Consider the following 6,681-nt stretch of genomic DNA (forward strand, 5'->3'; position numbering starts at 1 on the left):
GTCCCCATTCAATTGAAGGACTAATTCTCCTCTGTTAACATCTATCACAGCTCCTGCTGTGGCTAGGAAAGGTCTTCCAAGGATGATGCATTCATCCTCCTCCTTCCTAGTGTCTAAGATTATGAAATCAGTAGGGATGTAAAGGCCTTCAACCTTTACCAACACGTCCTCTACCAATTCGTAAGCTTGTCTTACTGACTTGTCTGCCATTTGTAATGAGAATAAGGCAGGCTGTACCTCAATGATCCCTAGATTTTCCATTACAGAGAGTGGCATAAGATTTATGCTTGACCCCAGGTCACACAGAGCCTTTTCAAAGGTCATGGTGCTTATGGTACATGGTATTAAGAATTTGCCAGGATCTTGTTTCTTTTGAGGTAAAGTTTGCTGAACCCATGTATCTAGTTCACCAATGAGCAAGGGAGGTTCACCTTCCTAAGTCTCATTACCAAACAATATGGCATTCAACTTCATGATAGCTCCTAGATATTGAGCAATTTGCTCTCCAATTACATCTTCATCCTCTTCAGAGGAAGAATAGTCTTCAGAGCTCATAAATGGCAGAAGGAGATTTAATGGAATCTCTATGGTCTCTATATGAGCCTTAGATTCCTTTGGATCCTCAATAGGGAACTCCTTCCTGCTTGAGAGACGTCCCATGAGATCTTCCTCATTGGGATTCAAGTCCTCCCCTTCCTCCTTGCATTCGGCCATATTGACTATATCAATGGCCTTGCATTCTCTCTTTGGATTCTCTTCTGTATTGCTTGGGAGAGTACTAGGAGGAGTTTCAGTGACTTTCTTACTCAGCTGGCCCACTTGTGCCTCCAAATTTCTAATGGAGGACCTTGTTTCACTCATGAAGCTTAAAGTGGCTTTAGACAGATCAGAGACTATATTTGCTAAGTTAGAGGTGCTCTGCTCAGAATTCTCTGTCTGTTGCTGAGAAGATGATGGAAAAGGCTTGCCATTGCTAAACCTGTTTCTTCCACCATTATTAAAGCCTTGTTGAGGTTTTTGTTGATCCTTCCATGAGAAATTTGGATGATTTCTCCATGATGAATTATAGGTGGTTCCATAAGGTTCACCCATATAATTTACTTCTGCTATTGCAGGGTTCTCAGGATCATAAGCTTTTTCTTCAGAAGATGCCTCTTTAGTACTGTTAGATGCATTTTGCCATCCATTCAGACTTTGAGAAATCATGTTGACTTGCTGAGTCAACATTTTGTTCTGAGCCAATATGGCATTCAGAGCATCAATCTCAAGAATTACCTTCCTCTGAGGTGTCCCATTATTCACGGAATTCCACTCAGAAGTGTACATGAACTGGTTATTTGCAACCATGTCAATAAGTTCTTGAGCTTCTGCAGGCGTTTTCTTTAGGTGAATGGATCCACCTGCAGAATGGTCCAATGACATCTTAGAGAACTCAGATAGACCATAATAGAATATATCTATCATGGTCCATTCTGAAAACATATCAGAAGGACATCTTTTGGGCATCTGTTTGTATCTTTCCCAAGCTTCATAGAGGGATTCACCATCTTTTTGTTTGAAGGTCTGAACATCCACTCTAAACTTGCTCAGCTTTTGAGGAGGAAAGAACTTAGCCAAGAAGGCCGTGACCAGCTTATCCCAGGAGTCTAGGCTATCTTTAGGTTGAGAGTCCAACCATGCTCTAGCTCTGTCTCTTATAGCAAAAGGGAAAAACATGAGCCTGTAGACTTCAGGATCTACTCCATTAGTCTTAACAGTCTCACAGATCTGCAAGAACTCAGTTAAAAAGTGGTAGGGATCTTCTGATAAAAGTCCATGAAACTTGCAGTTCTGTTGCATTAGAGCAACTAATTGAGGTTTCACCTCAAAATTGTTTGCTCCAATGGCAGGAATTGAGATGCTTCTTCCATCAAACTTGGAAGTAGGTGTAGTGTAATCACCAAGCATCCTCCTTGCATTATTGTTATTAGGTTCGGCTGCCATCTTCTTCTCTTGTTCAAAAATTTCAGCAAGGTTGTCTCTAGATTGTTGTAATTTAGCTTCTCTTAGTTTCCTCTTCAGAGTCCTTTCAGGTTTTGGATCAGCTTCAATAAGAATGCCTTTTTTCTTGTTCCTGCTCATATGAAAGAGAAGAGAACAGAAAAAGAAGAGGGATCCTCTATGTCACAGTAAAGAGGTTCTTTATTATTAGTAGAAGAAGAAAGGGGATAAAGAAAGGAGAATCCAAACACAAGGGTGAGGATAAGGGCAGTGATTTGAGATGAAGAGAAGTGTTAGTAAATGAATGAATAAATAAAATAATGAGAGAGGGAGAAATTTTCGAAAATAAATTTTAAAAAGGAGTTAAATGATTTTCGAAAAATAAAGATAAGAAATAAAATTAAAATTAAAATTTAAAACAATTAATTAATTAAAGAAAGAATTTTTGAAAAAGAGGGAGGTATTTTCGAAAATTAGAGAGAGAAAAGTTGTTAGGTGGTTTTAAAAAAGATAAGAAACAAACAAAAAGTTAATTAGTTAGTTGAAAAAGATTTGAAAATCAAATTTGAAAAGATAAGAAGATAAGAAGATAAGAAGTTAGAAAAGATATTTTAAAATCAAATTTTTGAAAAAAGATAAAATTTTGAAAAAGATATGATAAAAAGATATGATTAAAAAGATATGGTTGGAAAAGATTTAATTTTTAAAATTAAAATTAATTACTAACTAAAAGATAAGATTCTAGAATTCAAAGATTGAACCTTTCTTAACAAGAAAGTAACAAACTTCAAATTTTTGAATCAATCATATTAATTGTTAGCATAATTTTCGAAAATAAAGATAAAATTAAGAAAAAGATTTTTGAAAAATATTTTAAAGAATTTTCGAAAATTAATAAGAAAAATGAAAAAGATTTAATTTTTGAAAAAGTTTTAAAAAGATAAGATTTTTAAAATTTGAAGATTTGACTTGACTTACAAGAAACAACTAATTTTAAAAATTTTTGACTAAGTCAATCCAAATTTTCGAAATTTTCAGAGAGAAAAGGAAAAGATATTTTTTTGATTTTTGAATTTCTAATGATGAGAGAGAAAAACACAAATATGACCCAAAACATGAAAATTTTGGATCAAAACCAATGATGCATGCAAGAACACTATGAATGTCAAGATGAATACCAAGAACATCTTGAAGATCATGATGAACATCAAGAACATATTTTTGAAAAATTTTTGATGCAAAGAAAACATGCAAGACACCAAACTTAGAAATCTTTAATGCATGGACACTATGAATGCAAAAATGCATATGAAAAACAATAAAAGACACAAAACAAGAAAACATCAAGATCAAACAAGAAGACTTACCAAGAACAACTTGAAGATCATGAAGAACACTATGAATGCATGAATTTTTGAAAATTGCAAGAACAAGATGAATATGCAATTGACACCAAACTTATAACTTGACTCAAGACTCAAACAAGAAACACAAAATATTTTTGGTTTTTACGATTTTATGATTTTTTTTAGATTTTCTTTTAATTTTTTTTGAAAAACATATAGAACAAAAAAAGAAAATAAGAAATCCAAAATTTTTAATAAGAATTCTAGAAATCTTTCAATATTAGCCTAAAGTTCCAATCCAAGGGTTGGGCATGGCTTAATAGCCAGCCAGCTTTAGAAGATATAAATCAGGCATATAACAACTGATATTCCAATTAACTTGCCTCTATGCTGATGGTTTTGAAGCCTCAATCTAATTGAGTTAGACATGGCTTTACAGCCAGCTAAGCTTCAACATACTTTATGAAACACTAGAATTCATTCTTAAAAATTTTGAATAATTTTTCGAAAACAAAGAAAAAATTTTGAAAAATATTTTTTTGAAAACTTTTTGAAAAGAAAAATAAAAAGAAAATTACCTAATCTAAGCAACAAGACGAACCGTCAGTTGTTCATACTCGAATAATCCCCAGCAACGGCGCCAAAAACTTGGTGCACGAAATTGTGATTATCAACAATGGCGCCAACAACTTGGTAGCGCTCTCAACGTGAATCACACTTAGTCACAACTCCACACAACTAACCAGCAAGTGCACTGGGTCGTCCAAGTAATAAACCTTACGTGAGTAAGGGTCGATCCCACGGAGATTGTTGGTATGAAGCAAGCTATGGTCATCTTTTAAATCTCAGTTAGGCGGATAATAAAAGGTTATGGAGTTTTCGAATAATAATAATAAATAAACAGAAAATAAAGATAGAGATACTTATGTAATTCAATGGTAGGAATTTCAGATAAGTGCATGGAGGTGCTGTGTTCCTTCTGAATCTCTGCTTTTCTACTGCTTTCATCCAATCCTTCTTAATCCTTTCCATGGCAAGTTGTATGTAGGGCATCACCGTTGTCAATGGCTACATCCCATCCTCTCAGTGAAAATGGTCCAAATGCTCTGTCACAGCACGGCTAATCATCTGTCGGTTCTCGATCATGTTGGAATAGAATCCCTTGATTCTTTTGCGTTTGTCATCACGCCCAACAATCGTGAGTTTGAAGCTCATCACAGTCATTCAATCCCGGAATCCTACTCGGAATACCACAGACAAGGTTAGACTTTTTGGATTCCCATGAATGCCGCCATCAATTCTAGCTTATACCACGAAGATTCTGATTAAGGAATCCAAGAGATATGCGTCCGGTCTAAGGTAGAACGGAAGTGGTTGTCAGTCACGCGTTCATAGGTGAGAATGATGATGAGTGTCACGGATCATCACATTCATCATGTTGAAATGCAACGAATATCTTAGAATAAGAACAAGTGGAATTGAATAGAAAATAGTAGTGATTGCATTGAAACTTGAGGTACAACAGAGCTCCACACCCTTAATCTATGGTGTGTAGAAACTCCACCGTTAAAAATACATAAGTGATGAAGGTTCAGGCATGGCCGAATGGCCAGCCCCCAAACGTGATCAATAGTCTCCTCAGATGAATAATAAAATAAAACTGAGACCAAAGATATCTAATACAATAGTAAAAAGTCCTATTTATACTAGACTAGCTACAAGGGTTTACAAAAGTAAGTAATTGATGCAGAAATCCACTTCTGGGGCCCACTTGGTGTGTACTTGGGCTGAGCTTGATCTTTACACGAGCTGAGGCTTATCTTGGAGTTGAACGCCAAGTTGTAACGTGTTTTTGGCGTTCAACTCTAGTTCGTGACGTGTTTCTGGCGTTTGACTCCAGAATGCAGCATGGAACTGGCGTTGAGCGCCAGTTTACGTCGTCAAATATCGAATAAAGTATGGACTATTATATATTGCTGGAAATCTCTGGATGTCTACTTTCCAACGCCTTGAGAGCATGCCATTTGGAGTTCTGTAGCTCCAGAAAACCCATTTCGAGTGCAGGGAGGTCAGAATCCAATAACATCAGCAGTCCTTTGTCATCCTTTTATCAGAGTTTTGCTCAGGTCCCTCAATTTTAGCCAGAAATTACCTGAAATCACAGAAAAACAAACAAACTCATAGTAAAGTCCAGAAATGTGAATTTAGCATAAAAACTAATGAAAACATCCCTAAAAGTAGCTAGATTATACAAAAACTATCTAAAAACAATGTCAAAAAGCGTATAAATTATCCGCTCATCATCTTCTCCTAGAAATGCATATTTCAGGGATGGTGGTAGTGGTTTGAGCTTGGGTTTGGGGTGCTTTTCCTCTAATTGAGGGATTTTCAGAGGTTCCTCTGTTTCCTCTGGCTCCTCTAGATCAGACTGAACATCTTTAAATATGTCGTCTTGCTCTGATTCGAGACTCTCAGTTATATTGACTTCTTCTACCAGAGAGTCAATAAGATCAACTTTCATGCAGTCTTTTGGTGTGTCTAGATACTACATAGCTTTGACAGCATTCAACTTAAACTCATCCTCATTGACTCTCAGGGTCACTTCCCCTTTTTGAACATCAATGAGAGTTCGGCCAGTTGCTAGGAAAGATCTTCCTAGAATGAGAGTTGCACTCTTGTGCTCCTCCATTTCCAATACTACAAAGTCAGTGGGGAAGGCAAATGGCCCAACCTTGACAATCATGTCTTCAATTATGCCTGATGGGTATTTAATGGAAACATCAGCAAGTTGAAGACAGATCCGGGTTGGTTTGATCTCTTCTGCAAACCAAGCTGTCTGATAGTAGATGCATGGATTAGGTTGATACTTGCCCCAAGATCACATAGAGCTGTCTTGGTACAAATTCCCTCTAATGTGCATGGTATCATAAAGCTTCCGGGGTCCTTAAGCTTGTCTGGTAAGCTTTTTAGAATGACTGCACTGCATTCCTCAGTAAGAAAAACTTTTTCAGTTTCTCTCCAATCCTTCTTATGGCTTAAGATCTCTTTCATGAACTTAGCATAGGAAGGTATTTGCTCAAGTGCTTCTGCAAATGAAATCTTTATTTCAAGAGTTCTGAGATAGTCTGCAAAGCGGGCAAATTACTTATCTTGTTCCGCTTGGCAGAGTTTATGAGGATAAGGTATTTTAGCTTTATATCCTTCAACCTTGGTTGCTGCAGGTTTATTTCCTACAGAAGCAGGCTGAGACGCCTTCTTGAGGGAGTTATTATCAGCACTTGCAAGTGTCTGATCCCTTACTGGCATTTGAACGCTAGGATTGGGTGCTGGATTGGTGTTTAATGCCAGATTCCTA

General features: G+C 36.6%; 1 non-coding gene across 1 annotated transcript; it reads left to right on the top strand.

The window, feature by feature from the left end:
- The first annotated feature begins 1,477 nt into the window (after nucleotides 1-1,477).
- Nucleotides 1,478-1,584, top strand: LOC130952865 (small nucleolar RNA R71). The gene has a single exon (XR_009075045.1). It is a non-coding gene; the product is annotated as a small nucleolar RNA R71 (small nucleolar RNA).
- The last annotated feature ends 5,097 nt before the right edge of the window (nucleotides 1,585-6,681 follow it).

The sequence above is a fragment of the Arachis stenosperma genome, chromosome 1 (assembly GCF_014773155.1).
Source record: "Arachis stenosperma cultivar V10309 chromosome 1, arast.V10309.gnm1.PFL2, whole genome shotgun sequence".
NCBI lineage: Eukaryota > Viridiplantae > Streptophyta > Magnoliopsida > Fabales > Fabaceae > Arachis > Arachis stenosperma.